The sequence below is a fragment of the Lytechinus pictus genome, chromosome 3, assembly GCF_037042905.1.
Source record: "Lytechinus pictus isolate F3 Inbred chromosome 3, Lp3.0, whole genome shotgun sequence".
In the NCBI taxonomy this organism is placed as follows: Eukaryota; Metazoa; Echinodermata; class Echinoidea; order Temnopleuroida; family Toxopneustidae; genus Lytechinus; species Lytechinus pictus.
Window position 1 is genome coordinate 71,758,779 of NC_087247.1, and position 22,467 is coordinate 71,781,245.

The 22,467-nt window shown below is 36.6% G+C and overlaps 1 long non-coding RNA gene across 6 annotated transcripts in view; it reads left to right on the forward strand.

Moving 5' to 3' along the window:
- The window catches only part of LOC129256743 (uncharacterized), a 33,632-nt gene extending 12,577 nt beyond the window's left edge, over positions 1–21,055 (forward strand). For 2 of the 6 annotated variants that reach the window (XR_010293181.1, XR_010293178.1), the window contains exons 6-7: positions 469–574; positions 17,686–21,055. This is a non-coding gene — a long non-coding RNA (uncharacterized LOC129256743). Of the gene's footprint in view, positions 1–468; positions 597–5,526; positions 5,546–17,685 lie in introns of those variants that run through there. The other 4 variants (XR_010293180.1, XR_010293177.1, XR_010293179.1 and 1 more) reach the window with 3 other exon arrangements.
- The last annotated feature ends 1,412 nt before the right edge of the window (positions 21,056–22,467 follow it).

Sequence of the window (22,467 nt, forward strand, 5' to 3'; positions counted from 1 at the left end):
CACTTGTTGGAGTTTACTAGCAAGGTACCATGTCAACCTGTTAATGAAAGATAACCTATGTTATCATAATACTTGATATATTGATTGCATACATCTTTCTTGCTTCATTTTTTTTTCTGCCAAGCTTTTAGGTCATGATGTAAAACCTTAGTTAAAAATATATGCTTTAAATTTGAGTATTTTGGGAAAAAGAATATTTAACTCTGATACTGCATGGACTATCAATGTTTTCTCATTTTATTCACAATATATTTATTTGTACCAACATATTTTAAGTTACCTTTATCTTTAAGATATATTCTCTATGTATCACAAGTTCTTTTGGAAATGTTAGCTTGATACCTGCACGTGTTCAGTAATATATCGGATACAAATTTTATAACCTAACCAACTAATGAATGTTCTGTGGTGCACTGGTGTTTTGTATAACTATTTTACTAACCTTGTTGTTTTGATGTGTGCATGTAGGTTTCATCTCATTTAGCATAAAAGGGTTCACCAGTCATGTGTATCATGAGAACAGCTTTGTGTTACAGCCCCCCCGGAAGGATGAAAATAGAGTCATGAATATACAGTACGTCCCAGATAAAACAAAAGTGTGTAACTTATTAACAAATATAAACAAATGACCATTCATTGAAAAGCTTAGTCTCCTCATTCATCTGATATAATTTAGATGATTATTAATTTATGCATGACTGTGTAAAAGCAATTTGAAGAAGGGATACCAAAATGACATTTGGCAGGCCTATTTGAAATTTCAAAAAGAAAGTCATATGTTTAAAAAATTTCAGTACATGTATCTGCTCTTTAATATGCTACTTCAATAAAAAAAAATGATCAAGAAATAACAAAGTACTGTTTCCCTGAAATAATGTTTATTAAAATGTCAATAATTATATTACATGAACACATTTTACATACCCAACACTTCTTTTGTTGATGATCGGCCATGCATAACGTTTTTTTTGTTATTTTTTAACAATGCCATAGCTACAGTCTAAAGGCATACTGTGAAAACCCACTTGTTTAATGAAATTATAGAAATTCAAGTATTATTTTAAAGAAACAGATCTTCGCTATTCTTGGGTTATATTTACAGATTGAGGTATCATATTCTTCGCTTATTTTTATCAATTGAGGTATTGTATTCAAGAAGCAGATATCAAACTTTGTAGGCATGGGATGTTTTTTTTTATTAAATTCAGATTTGGTATACTTTCTTCAAATTGTATTTGCTCATGCATGCATGAATCAATAATCATCAAGGTACATCGCATGAAAGACAATAGTCTTAAAGTGATAGGTCATTTGTCTGTTGCATTTATGAATGATAAATCATCAACAATTCTCAGTTTTATTTTTTCTGTGATACTGCCTACAGCGTGTCCCACAAAAAAATCTAATGGCATTTTAGATGAGTATAATATTAAAAATACAACATTATATTATTTATACTTTTACACCCGTAAACTACCATCCATTTTCTACAACTGGATGAAATTTATGAAAGGTTAGCGATTAATTGTACGCTTGATTTTCACGATTGATTGTGCATTATAGTCAATGCAATCAATCGTAGAAAAATGTTCTATGATCATTGCTAAGCTTTGTGTTACGGGCCCATGGTCTAATCATAAAAAAATATTAGCATTTGTTCATTACACAACAAGAAACCTCTCCATCCAAGTTTTGTATTAAGTAGTATGTGCAGTCAGGTTAAGCTACAATATTTTTTTCTATTCACGTTCAGCCACAGGTGTAAACCTGCAAGGATTTTCTTTTCTTCAGGACTTGAAGATGACCTAACTATTTATCTGGTGAATAGAAATTGGTGCATACATTACAAACAAAAGGGAGATGTATTTGTAGAAACAGGAGTCTCAAAGTGTAGGTTATCTTGACACATCTCATAACATACCAACATTTTCATTGCATCTAGGTTCAAAAGAAAACTGCAATCCTCAATCATTCGTAATTATTATGGTAGGGCAGCAGTTCACTACCGAGCAGAGGGCCTTCATGGTTCTAAGACAAGCTCAAACAAATAGAACTCTGAATAGGGTACAAGATGAGTTTGAGGCAAAATGCAATCAGTGAGCACCATGCAAAATGTCAATACTTAGAAATGTGCTCAAATTAATACAGAAAACGGGTACAAGCAAAAACCTTAACAAGGGCCGATTGGGGAGAAGAGTAACATTTCGAACACAAGAAAACATTGACATGGTGAGGTAAAGTCTCATTCAAGAACCCTGACAAAGTTGCAGGAGAAACAATGTTCCATAAATAGCTAAATCAACATTCAACTGAATTAAACATAAAGACCTAAAATTTCATCCCTACAAACTAGGCATGAAAAATAAATACAGAATTCTTTAAGGTTAGATCACAGATTGAAAAAAATGTTTCGATTGATTTCCTTTTAGTTATTGTTTAGTATAGTATACATATATTTTAATTTAAGTATGAGCCTGCAAGTTGTGGGCCCAAAATATAAATAGGGAAATAAAATAAGAGTGAATGGAGACAAAATACTTTATTCAACGAAATAACAAAACTTGGATTGAGAGGTTTTCTGACGAGTGCTTAAAGAAGGCTAATATCTCTGTTCAATGGACGATATTGCATAAACTCTGAGCAAGTTGTATAAAACAAATGCTAGTTTACGATTATAGAATAATATACAATATGATTTAGTAATTTTCACATTGTACTCACTTAAAGTCCCATTAATATTTTTTGTGGGACACGCTGTACATATTGGTGCAATAGTGAACTAAAGCAGACCAAGGTACACCTGTATGACTTGACAGCATAATATTGCCATTAACATCCTTGAATGTTTATTTGCAACACTGCATATATTATTCACTGCCGCCAGTAGCACTTAAATCACTGCATTATTCTTTGCATCATTTTTTTTATTTTAAGTCTCCTTATTGAACCATTATATAAAGAAAAATAAGTGAATTATGAATATTATTTTGAAACAGTCAGTAACATCAAAATAATTGATGACCATTGTTGACCATAGTAGATTGCGAGACAAATGAATACCCTCTAGCGATTATTTCAGTCCGCAATAATGAACCTATTTAGTATCAAAATAATTGTTGAGATAATTTCTGGATGTTTCTTTCAATGTATCACATATTTGATATATTTTCTGTGCATTTTCAGTTGATCTGCATAGAGAAATACCCAAATACATGTACCCCATTTTTATAATATCTCTGAATTACATCAAGCTGTCCACTGATCAGATAGAATGATCCAAATCCATAACCAGTGGGCAGTATATTATCTATTTTGCACAGTCTCCCATAATTGTATCCCCCGAACAGAGTTCGGAGGATACTATGGATTTGGCCTCGTTGCGCCGCCGCGTCCGCCGCCGCAGAGATTTCTTTGTGAGCGCTCTATCAGCTGCATTTCTTCTCCAATCATCTTCAAATTTGGCATGAAGGTTGAGTATGTGATAGCGAAGCCGCCTATCGATTTTGGTGTGGGCGGAGACATCGTTGCCATGGTAACAAGAGATTTTGTGGAAATAGCAGAGATGTCCATGTGAGCGCTATACCAGCTGTATTTTTTCTCCGATCATCTTCAAATGTGGCATGAAGGCCCATTGTGGTAAAGCAAAGCCACCTATTAATTTTGGTGTGGGCGGAGACATCGTTGCCATGGTAACAAGTTTTTGTGGAAATAGCAGAGATGTCCTTGTGCAGGGGCGGATCCAGCCTTCGCCAATAGGGGGGGGCCCGTAATTTTTTTCAGCCATATTTTCCCCGATTATACTACGAACGCGAAGCGCGAGCAGAAATTGTTGATACACGTTTTGAACTGATCGAAAAGTATAGGCCTACCTACTGCTTGCAGTTAGCCATGAGGACGTTACATATTTCAATAATCAAATAATGCGAGCGCCAGGCGCGAGCTGAAAAAATTTGACACTTTTACCTAAAGAATGGAAATTCTATGCATTTTTTGTAACTTAAACAGAATAGGTATATATCTTAATAATTGATGCGAAGCGCGAGCCGAAAATTTCGAGATTTAAACCTAAAAAAGAGACACTCTATTCATGTTTTGTAAATAATGAAAAGGATGAGTAATTGGGGATCTTCCTTACATTAAGAATGCGAGCGCGAGCAGAAAATTTGTATATACGTTTTGAACTAATCGAAAAGGTAGGCCCTACCTGTTAAGGACTGCTTGCACTTGGCCATGAAGACGTTAAATATTTCAACAATCAAATAATGCGAGCGCAAAGCGCGAGCTGAAATTTTTTGACATTTCTATATGAAGAATTGAAAATTTTAATCAATATTTGTAATCGTGAACAGGATAGCTATATAACTCAAATATTGATGCGAGCGCGAAACGCGAGCGGAAAAATTCGAGATTTAGACCTAAAAACGGGACACTTTATTCATGTTTAGTAAATCATGAAAAGGACGAGTAATAGGGGATATTCCTACATTTATAATGCAAGCACAAAGCGCGAGCAGATGGATGCGCGTGTTTCAGATTTAAGCCTAGAATCTAGGCATTCTAAGTACATCTTTTATCATGAAAATCAAAGCGAGCGCGAAGCACGAGCATAAAATATTTGATATTCCGATCTAAAAAAGGGTCAATTTCAGCTCTATATTTCAAGCACTTTGTAGGAAAATTGTGAGGTCGATATGGATTGCACTTAATAAAGAGCTGATATATTTTCATTATCATGATTATTATTACTTTGAGTTTTGACATAGAACCGGGACATTCTTAGGACATGTCATCATATGAAAATGATGACTATCTTTCTATTCCTCTTGCTAAGCGCGAGATGAAACAAAAAGGACAATTTAATTATTGAATTTATATCTTGTTTATTAATGCATAATGAGGGCGCGGAATTAATGCGTGTGCAAATCGCGAGCCGAAATTTTTGATAAACTGTCATGAAAACAAGGGGTTTGTAAGTAGTTTGTTGTGTAATCAATATTGACACATACATAACTCTCCAATCAAAATGCGAGCGTGCAGCGCTAGCTGATATGTCTAGACAATCAAACCTCAAAAGGGATATTTTGAAAACTTTATGGAATACATGAAAATAATAAGTACCTGATAAATCAAAATTTGCGAGCGCGCAGCGCGAGCATAAAATGGTAATATTCAGACCATAAAACTGACATTTTTACAGAGCACTTTATAAGAATCAATTTGTAAAAAACACAAAATAATGAAAGTTCGATTTCCGAGGTGAAATATGTTTTGTATAATTATTGACTTCCAAACTTGATATATAAGCTCCATATTGAACAAGTTATGTAAATCACCTAACAGGCAATGCGAGCGCGAAGCGCGAGCGAAAATTTTATATAGTGACATGAAAGATACTTTTTATTCTCAAAGTCTTCCCCTCATTTTAATCTTTGTTTTTATTTACTCGTTTTCCTCCTCTTCTTTTTTTCTCCTCTCTTTCCCCCCTTTTTTTCTTTCCTTTTTTTCTTTTTTTTTGCTCCGCCAAAGGGGCCCCCCTGGATTGCCTATGCTTGTGAGCGCTCTACCAGCTGCATTACTTCTCCGATCATCGTCGAATGTGGCATGAAGGTCCATTATGGTAAAGCAAAGTTGCATATTGATTTTGATGTGGGTGGAGACTTCGTTGCTATGGTAACAAGAGTTTTTGAGGAAATAGCAGAGATGTCCTTGTGAGTGCTCTACCAGCTGCATTTCTTCTCAGATCATCTTCAAATGTGGCATGAAGGTCCATTATGGTAAAGCAAAGCCGCCTAATAATTTTGGAGTGGGTGAAGACATGGTTACCATGGTAACCATATTTTTGTGGAAAATTTGGTAAAACTTGTAACTTCTGCATATTTTCCAGTTTGTCATAACAGTTGGCACACAGAAGCAATATTAGAAGGTGAAGCGAAGATGCCTATCATTTTTGGTGGGGGTGTTAGGGTTAGGTTTACAATATATATCCAGAGATTACTCTATAATTGTATTCCCCAACAGGTGATACTAGACAATACTTTAGGTTCTGTAGAGTCACGCTGCTGCTTCATATTGTCATCAAATTTGGTACCCACAGACAAAATGTGGGCAGGGTCATTGTCTCCATGATGATTGTATTTATTTGTCAAATTTTTGTGTGAGCTCTATATATCGCAATGACGGATGACGCGGTGGGTTCGGGGGGTGACAGCCCGCGAGACCGAGGGTCCGCGAGACCGAGGGTCCGCGAGACCGAGGGCCCGCAAGACCGAAGGCCCGCGAGACCGATTTTTTTCCCTTCATCGGTTGCCGCGGTCGAGTGGTTTAAGGCGCCTCGTTGCAGCGGCGTAACAGGTGCCAGTTATCAGAGGGGGGGGGGGGGGGAGGCAGCGCCAATATTTCCCAGTAATTCCGTCTAGAATTATTGGCATAACTAGGATTTCAGTTTAGGTGGCAGTAGTAAGCACGGGAAGGGCGTTCCGGGGGGGGGGTGCAGGGAAGGGAGAATCGCGGAAGGTCCGACGTTCCTTTGAATTGTTCTTATCTGCTGTCGCTCATCTTAATACGTCCTCTGCCTGTTATCGGAGGGGGGGGGGGGCAGAGCAAAAAAATCCCGGTAAGTATTAAAGTCTAGAATCAGTGGCTTTGCTATAGGATTTCATTTTATGGGGCGGTGGTGAGCACGCGAAGTGTGAGAAACACTTAATAATGAGCGCACGAAAGGTGATCCATATTTTAAGAGGAGTTTTCCCTCTCCCGCGCGAAGCACGGAAGCTCCGACGTTTTCTTCGAATTGTTCCTTGCCCACTCCAGCCTGCTCTTCTCACGTTCTCTGCCTGTTAACGGAGAGAGGGGAATTTTAATTTCGGAAGCTCCGACGTTTCTTTGAATCGTTCCTTGTCTGCATCCACTCTTCCAGTGGCGTAACAGGCGGGGGGGGGGGGCAGCTTGCCCCCCCCCCCCCTTGGTGGAGTTCACCGGGAAAATAAAAAACGGGAAAAAGAAAACAAAAAGGGGGAGAAAGAAAGAAAGGGAAAGGAAAAGAAAAAAGAGGAAAGGGGAAAAGGAAGGGGAAAAGGAAAGGAGAAAAGAAAACTAAGAAAAAAAAAAAACATAAAAAGGGAAAACGGAAAGAACTTGGGAAAAGGAAGGAAAGAAGGACATGTAAGAAAAAATAAATTTTCCCGATATACAAATACATTAGCATGATTAGTAAGACAGGGAAATAATAAAATTAAAGATGACAAAAAGGCAAAGAAAAGCGGGAAATGAAGATAGAATGGAATGAGGCAAAATTTAAATTGGAAAATAAAGAGAAGGGACAAGATATTACTACCGGGCTGCTGAGGATTGAAGATAACGAGCGGGAAGAAAGATGGATATATAACATAATTTCGTATGATAGTCTATCATAAACTTGCTAAATCTCCAAAGCTACCGGGGGCTCTGTCCAAGAGTCAAGACCCCGTGCAGTGGGGGCTCTTCATCTGTAACATTTAAAGGGCTCTATAACGGGCCCCAATATGGACCCTTTTTGCATTAAGCTTTGCGTTGAAGCACTGGCGTACTGGGGGGATAGTTCCACAGCCAAGGGGAAATAAAAGAAAATGAAGGAGGCAGCGAAATGAGATGAATGAAAAAAATACATGACATGATATTTGCTATGATGTAAAAATCTATCACATAATTAGGTTGAGGGCGCTGCACTGTGGCGACCACCACTGGCTTTTTCTGTTCTGATCTTTCGGATTTAATTTCTCTGATTTCATCGTATATTTAATCGTTTTTCATCACTGTCAATGTACCATCATGCCTTCTTCGTGTGTTGCTTCATTATTGATCCGGATCTTTTTAACAATTCTACTGATTTCACGACTTTTTATGACTGTGTACTCATACGGCCACGCCCAAAATGCTCAAGGATCTATTTCTTACACGCGTACCGAACTGTTGTTCTACCGGACCGCCCAGTCCCCGGGTAGCAAACCACGGGGCTTCGCTGATTTCCCACGTGAAATTCTACCCCGGAAGAGAGGCAAGAAGGGAGGGGTACGACAACGAGTGAGGAAGAGAGGTGTGAAACCACCATTGCCTTCTATCGTTTTCGGTAATGTCAGATCCCTACCCAACAAATTAGATGAACTGCGTGCAAATGTCCGTTTTCTGCACGAGTATAGGGAATCATGCTTACTATGCTTCACGGAAACATGGCTCCATGAGAACATTCCGGACAGCGCCTTGGACATTGGAGATTACGAGGTTGCCAGAGGTGACCGTACTTCGGAATCAGGTAAATCCCGTGGAGGAGGTGTTTGTATGTTTGTCAATAATAAGTGGTGCAATAACTGGACGGTGAAAGAGAGAGTATATATGTACACCTGACTACGAGTTGCTAATTGTTGGACTTAGACCTTTTTACTTGCCAAGGGAGATTAATAGGATTTTCGTACTTGTATCATACATTCCACCACATGCTAATGTTGATATCACCAGTAGAATAATATCTTCAAAGGTCAACGAACTTGAGACACTGTCACCAGACTCGGCTAAGATCATTCTGGGGGACTTTAATCAATGCAAATTAGATGAAGTGCTTCCTACATATAATCAATTTGTTCATCAGCCTACACGTAATGATGCTACTCTTGATTTATGCTATTGTAATATTCCGAATGCTTTCACATCGAAGACATGTCCACAGCTGGGTAACTCCGACCATAACAACATACTGCTTCTACCATCGTATCGCCAAAAGCTGAAAAGGAGCAAACCAGTTGCTAGGAAACAGCGCGTATGGAGCTCCGACGCTACCGAAGAACTGCGTGCGAGCTTCGATTGCACAGATTGGGACACCTTTTTTGATTAATCTGAGGGTGCGTTTATCCGCCACTTTTTACCCTAGAATCATGATCTGAATCATGATTCAAATCATGATTCTGCAGAATCACGATTGCGTTTAGTCGAAATTGAATATAATCATGACAGTCAGTCCGCAAGCCCCTGTGTTAATGAGCAAATGGGCAAGATTTATCCAAGTCCTCTCGTGGCTGAATTCATGTCCCTGCAAAATCTCGTGAATTGTGAGACTTTCTTTCTCAAATAATTTTACCACTTTCTCTTTGAGTAATATTGATTATTTTTCTACCATGGGCAAGAGTAAATGTTACTCTTTTATATTGGTCATTTCTTTTGAATGAAATATTTTGATAAATAAGTGATTTTTTAACCTGAAAAGATGCATCAAACAGAATTTTCTTCCTCTGTTTTCACTTGCAAATTGTGCAACATTTTGTGTTTTAGGCACCAACATTATTTATATCATCAGAAAGCTCAAACTCTATACTTTCTTACAATGTCACTCTTGATATGTGGCATCTTTTAGATGGGTCAGCAGCCAGCTTTGTCCATCAAGATGCAAGACGAGATTTCTGAAATTTCTGAGTAACATAAAATCCAGAGTTCTGATTGGCTGAATACTGTTTTCAAAACAAACAGGCGCGGGTAATTTATAGAGATTACCACATGGTGAGTGTGACCTTGCAGAGGCCCAGTGTGGGGTACATTGGAATTTGCGTGGGTGTGTGGTCATATGACCAATCAGAGCGCAGTATTCTTGTTTTTGAGCTGCAAAATGTACTTGGCCTATGAAAAGCTGGCTGCTGACCCATCTAAAATACATCTTCTTATAAAAATAATATCATATTAAAGCTTAGATCTTCAGCTTTATCATGATTTAAATATCATTTGTGCCCAAACAGAAATTAAGTGTGAAAAAAACATTTTTTGTTACATGAAAAAAATATTTTGTTTCATGTTTTAGATCAAAAGTTTTTCCTATATTACAACATTCTTTTAAAATTCCAAACACATGACCTGAAAGAATGATTCTTCTTCTTTACAAAGATACCAAAAATATGAAATTTGGTCAATATTTAGAGCAGCAATGGCCGAATAAAAAGAGGTGTTTTGGTTCGCACCAAGCTCATTAACTATGCAAAAACCCTCTAGTCATGAATATCACTTGGATAAAAGAAGCTACTTTTTCAGGGCTTGCGGACTGACTGATGATTAGAATCACAAACATGAAACACGAAAAAAGGGGCGTTTGGAAAGACGTTTCTGCAGAATCACGTACGAAAATGTTCGAATTAGGCTGCGTTTATGCGACCTCAATCCAGTATCATGATTTGAATCATGATTTGAATCATGATTCAAAACACAAACATGAATCACGATATCACAGAATCAGCGTTTAGACGACCTTCATTCCAATGCTGTTTCTCCTCAGATTCGGGCCAAAGAGATTAATAGATTGTAATCAGGATTTTGTTGATAGTCTAAGTGAATTTTACGCCCGATTCGATGTACATGATTTTTCGATTCAGAATAATGCAATTACAGATAGGTTGTCTGATGTAATGCTTGACCCAAGTGAGGCTATCTGTATCAGTGAACATGAAGTACGGAATGTATTTGCAAAGACAAATGTAAATAAGGCATCTGGGCCAGACCACATTTCTAACAAAGTTTTAAATAAGTGTAGTCAACAACTTGCTTATGTTTTTACATGTATTTACCAATTGATCATGAGTACTGGTAGGATTCCTCGTCTTTGGAAATCTTCGATTATTATCCCAGTTCCTAAGATTAAAAACCCTAGTGAATTGAACCAGTACAGACCAGTTGCTCTCATATGCAATCCTATGAAATGTTTTGAACGTTTATTGTTAAGGCGTCTAAGAAACCATGATATTTTTGATAAAGCTCAGTTTGCATATCAGAACAATAGAGGCGTCGAAGACGCAGTGTTAGTCTTTCTTCAGGGCGTGTATCAGCATTTAGATATTCCCAAGTCTTATGTCAGGTCTGTTTTTATAGATTTTTCAAGCGCCTTTAATACCATAGTACCTCACATACTGATAGATAAACTACTAAATATGAATGTCTCACCTTGTCTTATCAGAATAATTTACAATTTCCTTATAGACAGACCACAATGGGTTAAGTGCAATAATTTGAATTCTGTCACCAAATGTTTAAATTTAGGTGCTCCTCAAGGCTGTGTAATTTCACCAACTCTCTTTTCTCTCTATACAAGCGATTGTAATGTCACCCACGATAATTGTTCAATAATTAAATATGCCGATGACACGGTCATCACTGGTTTCATCCTAGGAGACAGTAGGTCATATCTTAGGGAAGTTGATCAATTTGTAAACTGGTGTGATCAACATCACCTAGTTCTTAACGTAAACAAGACTAAGGAAATTGTATTTGATTTTCGTCGTTCTTCTCAACCCCATGAGCCATTAATTATTCACGATGAAATGATTGAACAAGTTTCTGAATTTAAGTACCTTGGAACCACTATTGATGATAAACTGAATTGGAACAAGAACACACAAATTGTAGCAGGCAAGGCATGTCAAAGGTTACACTTTTTGAGGAAACTCAAGGAGTTTCGTGTAGATAATAGGATCTTGGTTCTTTTCTACCAATCTCTTATTCAGAGTATCCTCACTTTCAATTTTTTTTGCATTTTTGGTAATCTCTCAAATAAAAATCTGAAAAAAATCGAAAGACCCAGGAAAATCGCACAGAGACTGATTCACTCGGATCTTCCCCCCATCAGTACTTTGTATGAAAAACGTGTGTTACTAAAAATACATACAATCATGAATGATTCATCACATCCATTGCACAGTTTCTTTAGATTCAACCGCTCAGGCATTCGCCTCCGTGCACCCAAGAGTAACCGTTCAAGATTTAGACAATCGTTTGTACCCAATGCAATTCATATGTACAATGACAAAGTTAAACGCTGAGGCTTTTGTAACCACGCATGTCAGCATTCAATCCTTGACAACGTTTTTGCCTGTCTACCCTATTTTATTATTATTTTATGTAATTCAATTCAATTCGAACACACTTGTAATCGATCCCCAGCCCATTCTTGCCTCTGTCCTTCCCAGCTTGTTATGCTCTCCAAAGTCGGTTTTTTAATGTGTTCTTTCTTATTATGTAATTACTTTTAACGTTATATACAGCTGAGTATCCTTGCTGCAAATTGTAATACCTAATCATCATTCCGTGTAAGCTTTTTTCTCTCCCTGACTCTAGGTGGTTTCAGACCGCCTCGAAGTTCGCCAGTTCCAGGTATTCTCTGATCGGGAAATTTACCCCGATCAGAAAATACCAGGTATTTTGGCGGTCTGAAAGCAAACTACGCGTAATATCCCCGAAAGAAAATACCCGATAAATAGTAGGTACTTGGCGAAATTACGAGAACTTTCGCGGGGATTTTTCCAAGGTCGTGGGTATTTTGGCGGTCTGAAAGCAAATTACGGGAACTTTTAGCCCAGCGTGTCGTTGGGTGCGGCGCCGTGCATGGGTTGCTGCTGGGCTAATGATTTTGAATTTCGCGCCTTGCTGCTTATCAGACCATACTGCGCATGCTCGTAACTTCAGGAACTTATCCCGAAGGGTATGTTTCAGGGCGGTGTGAATGCAGGAATAATTAATGGGTATTTTTCAGCCTAAAAAAGTTCCCGTAATTTAACGGGGATTCTTGTGATCGAGGCGGTTTGAAACCACCTATAGTCTCTCTGCTTTGATTTCCCTCTATCTTCTTCGCTCACTTGTGGTTTCAGACCGCCTCGAAGTTCGCCAGTTCCAGGTATTCTCTGATCGGGAAATTTACCCCGATCAGAAAATACCAGGTATTTTGGCGGTGTGAAAGCAAACTACGCGTAATATCCCCGAAAGAAAATACCCGATAAATAGTAGGTACTTGGCGAAATTACGAGAACTTTCGCGGGGATTTTTCCAAGGTCGTGGGTATTTTGGCGGTCTGAAAGCAAATTACGGGAACTTTTAGCCCAGCGTGTCGTTGGGTGCGGCGCCGTGCATGGGTTGCTGCTGGGCTAGTGATTTTGAATTTCGCGCCTTGCTGCTTATCAGACCATACTGCGCATGCTCGTAACTTCAGGAACTTATCCCGAAGGGTATGTTTCAGGGCGGTGTGAATGCAGGAATAATTAATGGGTATTTTTCAGCCTAAAAAAGTTCTCGTAATTTAACGGGGATTCTTGTGATCGAGGCGGTATGTGTCCACTTTTGTTTCTATCCAACTCTTTCTCTTGCTTGCATGGTCTCTTCCATCTATGTGTTAACTCTCAGCCGTTTCTCACTCTTTGTCTTTAATGCATGGGTAAATTATTTGACATCTCCCTTCTATGTTGTATTGCAATATCTGTTTTGAATTGTTTATGTATATATTTTTTTTTCTCAATATATTCGCCCAATGTATATGTCGTTTGTGTTTGTATACTTTATATCATTTGTATGTACAGCCAGTGGAGGCCAAATTTCTATGTATTTTATCATGGATCAATAATAAATGAATCTGAATCTGAATGAATCTGAATTTCATTTCAAAAGGCAATTTTTCTTTCTGGCTCGCTTCGCTCGCTGGCGACTTTTTACAAATTTTCCCACATTTGCTATGGTGTGCCCCCTCAAAATATTTGGATGATTACGCAAACAACAACAAAAAAAGGAGGAAAGAAAGAAAAGCAAACGAAAAGTGTATAATATTTTTCTGAATATCACGTCAAAATCTATCTTCATGTTAGATTCTCATGAAAAGGTAATTTTTTTTTATCTCGCTCGCTTCGCTCACTCGGGAGTTATTAAGCTACTTCTTACCACAAGCGCCATACTGGGCCCCCTCGAGCACATAGAGCTTCGCCCTGATGCGCACAATCATAACAAATATTCTCGCTCACGTTCCCCCTCTTTTTGGGGGGAGGGGGGTTGGCTTTTTTGTGTGCTACGAGGGTGTAATCAATTGATAAATATAATTGATCATTTTGTTCATTCAGCTATTCATTAATAGATTCCTTTTTTAATATCAATTTTTAGATAACATTTCAGCTTCTGCCGGAGTATTATTAGACTGGGGATAGTTTGCAAAAATGCCTTTCATAATATACTACTAAATCGGACACCCCATCCCCTCTCTCACTTCATCGTCTTACGAAATCATGCCATAGTCTTTAAAGAAATCTATACAACCAAGGTGAAACCAAAAAAAGTTACAACAATTAGACTGACGAACCCAAATAACAGTGGCGCCGCATCCGAACTGAGCTGTTGCAAATGTCAAGATTTTTTTAAAATAGAAATATCCTAACCATATTTTTCATAGAAACGCACACACTCATCCCACACACAGATAGACACAGAGCACATTCAAATAAATTGGATATTCTTCCAAGTTTTTTTCCCCTTTATTTTATTTTTTTTTTCCCCTTTCAATTTCTCCTATCGTTCCTCTTTAATCCCCCCCTCTCTCTCTCTCTTTCTCCGTTCTCATTATATAATTATGTTAACATCTTATTCCTAAATAATTTCGCTTCTTTTTTCTTCGTGATTTTTGTCTACGTCTTTTCTCTATGCTCTAGGTGAACTCGGCGCTTCTATTTATTCATTTTCCTTCCCTTTTACGGTCATTTGTTATTATCATTTACCTCATCTACCATTTTTCTTCATCTGGATTTCAGAGACATACCTTTAACATACAGGACTGTTTATAAAACGTGTGCTGGTTTTAGAAAAGTATTCATCCATTTATTTGTGTCGGTATTAAAAAATTGATTGAATAAACTAAAGTGATGAATGAAACAAAGGAGACAAAATAAAACAAGGCAAAACAAAAATGCCGAATAATGTTAAGGACTTATATGAAAGTAATAATAATGATAATAATGATGATAAAAACAACAATGATAATGTAACTGCTACTACTACCATAGGCGGATCCAGGGGGTGGCCCTAGGCCCCCCCCCCCCCTCCCCCTTATTTGCGGAGCAAGAAAAAAAGGAAAGGAAGAATAAAAAAGGGGAAATAAAGAGAACAAAAAAAGAAGAGGAGGAAGACGAATGAATAAAATAAGATGAGGTGAAGACTTGGAAAATAAAAAGAATCTTTCATGTCACTATATTAAATTTTTGCTCGCGCTTCGCGCTCGCATTAGGTGATTTTCATATCTTGTTCAATATGGAGTTTTAATATCAAGTTTGGAAGTCAATGTACAAAACATATTTCACCTCAGAAATCGAACTTTCATTATTTTGTGTGATTTACAAATTGTTTTTAAGAAGTGCTCTGTAAAAAATGTCATTTTTATGGTCTTAACTGCTGAATATTAACATTTTCGCTCGTGCTACGCGCTCGCAAATTTTGATTTATCAGGTACCTATTATTTTCGTGTATTCCATAAAGTTTTCAAAGTATCACTTTTCAGTTCTGATTGTCAAAACGTATCAGCCAGCGCTGCACGCTCGCATCATGATTGGCGAGTTATGTATGTCTCAATATTGATTATACAACAAACTACTTAAAATCCCTTTTTCAGGACAGTTTATAAAAAAAAAATCGCGATTTCCATTCGCATTAATGATTAAAATATATTAACTTGATGCATCCAATTTATAATTACAAAAGTGCTTGAGATGTCCAGTTTTCAGGCCATAATATCATCAGATTTCGCGCCCTCATTAGGCATTAATGAATAAGATATTAATTAAATAATTAAAGTGTCCCTTTTGTTTCATCTCTCACTTAGCGAGAGGAATAGCAAGATAGTCATTTTCATATACATGTCTAAGGATGTCCCGGTCCTATATTAAAACTTGAAGAAATGATAATTAAAAATATCAGCTCTTTACCTCACAATTTTCCTACAAAGTGCTTGAAATAATGCAGTTGAAATTGACTCTTTTTCAGATCGGAATATCGAATGTCAAATAGTTTAAGCTCGCGCGCTTCGCGCTCGCTTTGATTTTCATGATAAAAGATTTATTTAGAATGCCTAGATTCTAGGACAAGATAGTCAACTTGTTCTCTATTGAAATCATTATCCAGTTTGAGATCACAATATCAAAAGTTTTCTGCTCGCACTTTGTGCTCGCATTATTAATGTAAGGAATTCAAGATCCCCACTTACTCATCCTTTTCATGATTTACAAAACTTGAATAGAGTGTTTCGTTCGGAGGGCTAAATCTCGAAATTTTCCGCTCGCGCTTCGCGTTCGCATCAGTTTAGTTATTGTTTAGTTATATACCTACTCTGTTTTAGTTACAAAAAGTTCTTAGAATTTCCATTCCTTCGCGCTCGAATTATTTGATTTTTAAAATATGTAACGTCTTCATGGCTAACTGCAAGCAGTCTTCAACAGTACCTTTTCCATCAGTTCATTTCTGCTCGCGCTTCACGTTCGTAGTAATTATCCATTTGCATACACATCTTTTTCAACAAACATTGCCCAGAATTTTAAAAATTTTAGGAAAAAATACAGAAGATTTCAAAAAAAAATTAGCTCGCGCTTCGCGCTCGCATTATATAAATAAGGATTATCGTATTATATATTTATGTCTATTCATAAGACTAAAGCTAAAGAAGTGACTATTAGGTCTACCCCTTGAAAGAAACCAAAAATCCCGGCAAAAATCATCTTCGTGCGGCCGATCGGGGAAAATATGGCTGAACCCCCCCCCCCCCCCCTATTGGCGAAGGCTGGATCCGCCCCTGACTACTACTACTACGACTACTAAAACTACTACAACAACTACTACTACGACTTCTAATTCTACTACTGCTGCAGCTGCTGATATCATGATAACAAAAATAGTAACAACAACAATAGAAAAATGGGTTTTAGGACAACTCCCTGAGAGGACTACTCCTCCGGAGGTCGACTCCCCCATGACAACTCCCCAATGAAAACTCCCCCGAATGACCATTCTCCCGAGGACAGGCTTCCCAGAGGAAAACTGATTTAAACCGGCACTTCTATTTGAGTGACAAATTAATTTACGTTCTTTTCTTTAGAACTTTGACCTTCTTGTTCTTCTTATTATTCTGTTTAAATGAAAAAGAAAATGTTAAGATAATATTGCCCATAATGAAGGTTCAATGTTCCAGGTCTATGTATTTCCATGATATTTCCAGTTTTCTTGTTAAACATTAAATGCGCAAGATCATGAAGCAGAATTACCATAAAAATAAACGTTAAATGAGAAGAGTCAACGATTAGGTAGTGTCAATGAAATAAGGCATCGTAAGTTTATACTGTAAGTAGCAGAAACACCCCCACCCTGCACCCCCCCCCCCCCAAGAGAGACGTTTCGTGCGCGCAGTACGTGTTTCGCACGATTCGTGTGCTCACCACCGTCCCCTAAAATGAACTCCTAGCAACGCCACTGATTCTAAACTTAATTACCGGGAATTATTTGGCTCCTCCCCCCCCCCCCCCCCCGATAACAGGCACCTGTTACGCCGCTGCAACGAGGCGCCTTAAACCACTCGACCGCGGCAACCGATGAATGGTCTCGCGGGCCTTCGGTCTTGCGGGCCCTCGGTCTCGCGGACCCTCGGTCTCGCGGACCCTCGGGCTCGCGGACCCTCGGTCTAGCGGACCCTCGGGCTCGCGGACCCTCGGTCTCGCGGACCTTCGGTCAAGTGGTCGGACCCCTTCGGGGGATACATGTGCTCGGCCGCGCGACCCGCCGAGCATCTCTAGTTTCTTTTTGTACTTTGGAAATTAACGTTTTACTAAGTAATTATGAAATTTCCTTGAATAGTTCAGTTTATATATAAATGCTCTATGTTGTTTTTTGTTTCAGTTCCTCTGGACTAGGATATCATCAGAACATTGAAAGGAAACTCATCATGCTCCAAACAACAATTATCATGGGTTTATATTTTATACAACTTAGATGATAAGTAACAAGCATTTTGCATTATCAATTTTATGTTCATAAGTCAATGTTTACACCAAGTGTCTTTTGCAAGTATTTGTTCTCTTATGGTTTTATTTTCTCTCTGTGCATTTATATTTCTTTTGAGCAAAGATGAAATCTGAAATGGTTTTAAACGCTGAAACAGTAAAGTTGTATTTATGTTATAATTTGGCTGCAGCACTTGATACTAAGAGTTGGCACAAAAGTTGAAATAGTAAATTCAATTCAATTTCATATTATTGTCCACAGTGTGGAAATTCATTTTGCTTACATTTTTGTTTATATTCTTTGATAAAAGTGTCTGTATTTCTACGTTAATGAAGCGTTACCTCAGAGGATGGTATTCCTTGTGTCAATGAAAGGATTGTGATTTAAGCTCTGTATATTAATTTTATTTTGAGAACTTGTAAATGCTCATATTATATAAATATGTCTAGTGTTGTAACTTCTGATTTACATTATAATGCAATCAAGTATTGATCCAAGGAAGTCTATGAATCCAAATGTTTGTTTTCAAAAGTTATCTCCAAAACAATGGCTGGCTATTTTTTGTTAATTCTGAAAAGCAAATTATGCATTACTAGTTATATGAAAGAGCGTTTTATTCTGAATTATTTTTCATGTGTTGTTTCTTAATGCTTGGAAGACAGAGAGAGTACAAAAATCAGCTTTTGGCAAAAAGTATACACCCTTTGCAATCTACCATTCTATGGTAATCATCAATCCCCCCCCCCCCCCCTTCAGTTGTGTAGGGAATTGAGATGGTACATGTATATGATATATAAATAATGTGCTAAATTGAAGCAAATCTTATGAAATTGCATATGAAATTGCAAATAATCTACTAAATGTAAAACCAGAATACGAATCCAATCAGAATATCACAGTGAGTTTACAACAGAGATTTTAGTTTGTGAGGTTACAAACTCCTTAATTATTCAATGATAACTGGACTTCAAGTGGGTATAGAAATTGATATTGTAATGTACTGTAGTGATATAAAAGAGAGGAATAATAATCAATGGGTTTCTCTTTTCCTTTGAAAGCATGACAATGCTGCTCTCCTAACCAATGTATCATGTTTCCTTTTAGCTAAGAACTAAAGAACTACTACGACATGTGTATATCATACCAAATAAATTTTTGTGTTAGTCACACACAAGAAATATGATAGGAAAAAATATCAGGAAAAATATCCCTTTTTTAATTCAATATTACATGATATCATTCAGTTTATCCAGTTGAAAACAAAATATCTTTTAAAAACCTTGTTTAAGTTTTTATACATTTGATTTTTTTTCATAGCTTGGATTCTCTTATCAGTGATGAAACCTGTTTAGAAGTACACAATTATATTGATACCCGACCAAGAAAGCAATGTTCCACATTCTATACTTGTACTCCCTCAGGGATGGATTAATATTTCATAGTTTTATTTTTATATAATTTTCTTCTTGCAATTATGATGATAAACCTTGCAAATGCATCTCTATTGGTTATGTTTGTTTAGATTTTGAATGTAGTGTTTGTGGTATTGTCTTTCATTTTTAGTACTTCATAATTACTTTATTACCTATTACAAAAAAAAACATGAGTACTTACACCAGTACTGTAATTTACTGTCAATATGTAACTGAAAATGAATCAAACACCTTACATGTTTTGTATTTTTGCTTTAATAACCAAAATTTCTGAGAATTTATTAATATGAATTTATTACATTTCATCATAGCATTTCAATCTTTTATTTGTATTAATTTTGAAGGTAAATCATTGTGCTTGTGTGGTATTGTTTATATGGGTTTATTTCCAATTGGTCTAATGCCAATTCATCTAAGTACCAAATCGTCTACTATCATTTGGTCCATCAATTTGTCCACTATCCACATGATATAATTGCCATTTTGTCCATTCACCATTTCATCTAATAAGCAGTTGGTCCAATAGCCATTTAGTCCATAAACCATTTGGTCAAATTGTAAAAGTGTTAATTGGGCAAAATCAATGAAAAGAAAATGGGTATTAGACCAAGTGGTTATTAGACGAAATGGTAATAGACGAACTGGTGATTAGAGGAAGAGATTATTGGACAAAATGGATATTATGATTGTTTGTTAAACAAAATTGGCAGTGGACGAATTGGCAATTTACTGCTTATATGTGTATATTTCACTCTTGTCCACTTACCTTTAAAAATCTGATTTGCATCCACATTGCCATCATCTGATAATTGCATTGGGGAACTTGAAATTAGACACCATTCGTAATTTATATTGTTGGTTCAGAAATTAAAATTAATGAAAAATTGATTTCATGAATATACTGCAATTTCAATCATCTAGATATGTATATTTCAACTTGATTCAAGTACTAGTATTTTTTTTAAAGATAAAAGTTTTGGGTTATTTTGTCGTGATTATTGTGGATCATGTATCTACCGTCATGAGTTTAATTTTGAAAGCAATATAATGAAAAGTTTCATGTGACCACACATAGCATTAGCATCAGCATCAACATCAACTTTCATCTGATACAACTTATTCATTCAATTTAAACTTAACAATTGGCTATGGAATTTATACTCATTAATTTAAAAACTAGAATTTTCAGCTTTGCTAAGTGTAAGTTTTTTTTTCATGTTTTTAATTAGTCATGTTATGGGATATCAGAGGTGTATGTATTATTATGATATATATGTTTAATTGTTTTGTGTATAATAATGTCTTTTACTTCTTTCAAATCTTCACATACTACATACTCTTATGGTATGATTTAGTGAGAATTAGACTTTTATATTATTTTGCACTTTTAGTCATTAACAAAATAGCATTGATTTGCTTGTTGAACTGCATACCATATTTTGTCTCACAACTTAAACAAAAATAAAATCATAATAGCCCTGATATTATTATCAGGCATTTCAATGTCCAGTAATGTCAATGATATTTATAGAATAAAAGTAGCTCTATAATCATTTTACCATTCCATATCCAGTCTTACTCCTAACATGTAGTGTTGATATGTATACATTACTATATCATGTAATTTTATCACCTCTGAAATATTATCCACTGTGTTTATTTCTTTTCAAATATTATTAATTAGAAAGAAAGAATATAAGAAGGATATTGGTCTTTCAAATAGCACATTATGCAATGCATCTGGATGAAACAGTACTTATCAATGTCAGATTTATGTGCATGAAATCTGGTATAAGAATATATAATAAAATTTATTTCAAAGTGAAAAAGAATTTGTCGTGTTTGTGTAATCTTATTTCAATTAGATATTGGAGTTTCCCCATTTATGTGATATCATAGATACCAGATGAAACATTGGATTGGTTTATTGAAAAGGATATCATAAAAAAATAGATGTGCGATATAATTAAATGGGAGTGCCATTTGATAATATTAGAATGTGATATTATTTTTAAACTCATGGAAACTATATCATAAGAGTCATTTGATCGTTTTATTCAAACAGGGTTGCAGGTTTGCCCCTTCAGCTACATATAAACTCCTCAAAAAAGATTTGGAAATCTGACTTTGATCGATAATCCCTCCTCGGTGTTAGTAAATATCAATGTGTAATTAATAAATAGAGCATTTAATTATCTTTAAAATGATACCCTACATGCTATGATTATGGTTCACATGGAGGTGCAGTACCTTGAAATGTGGGGCAAGGTCAAAATTCAAAAGTTGCAAAAGGACACAATATTGGAAGTCACTGTGCTTTTTTCCGTGGTGATGAGTGAGTTTCTCAACGGTTTCTTTTGACTTTGGTCGATAATTCCTCGTAGATTTTTAGTAAATATCAATGTGTAATAATATCAATGAATAGATCATTTAATTTTCTTTAAAATGATACCCTACATGATGTGATTATCGTTAACATGGAGGTGCAGTGCCTTGAAATGTGGGGCAAGGTCAAAATTCAAAAGTTGCAAAATAGCACAATATTGAAATTCACTTCTTTTTTCAGTGGTGATGAGTGATTTTTTCAGCGGTTTCTTTTAATTATTTTCATGCACCTTAACATCAACATTAAGAAGGAATCAAACACATAACAAACAAACATGCATGGGTATTTCAAACCAAGACTCAACCATGTTATCTCACAGAACCATCACTACAGAAGCAGGGGCTTGATTTGAATGGATTTTAAGAATCATGTTCTGTATTGACCCTTCGTGACTATTTCTGCTCGTTTTGCAGCTTTTCAATTCAGACCTCTTCCAACACTTTTGAATCCTGCTCTTTTCGTGATGGCATGATCATGACAAGCATGGTATCATTTTAAAGATAATTAAATGATATTTTGAATGATGTAAAATATGCATTGTGTAAAATTTGGAGTTGGGAGAAATTAATGGCCAAACACACATTTCCAAACTTTTTTGAGGGGTTTATTTACAAACATTCGCCGTCAAGGAAGCGGGGGGCAGGGGGGGCACTTGCCCCCCAAAGAAAATTGTTTTTTGGGGGCAAAACGAGATTTTGCCCCCCCCCCCAATGTGCCCCCCTTAAAGTAGAAAAATGATAAATATTTAAGGACAAAAGTAAACGATGAAGGCACTTTTCTGCCTAAAAATTGTCATTTCCATTGTCAAAAATGAAAAAAATTCGCCCCTGACGGGGCAATCAGAGTAAGCCTCGCGTC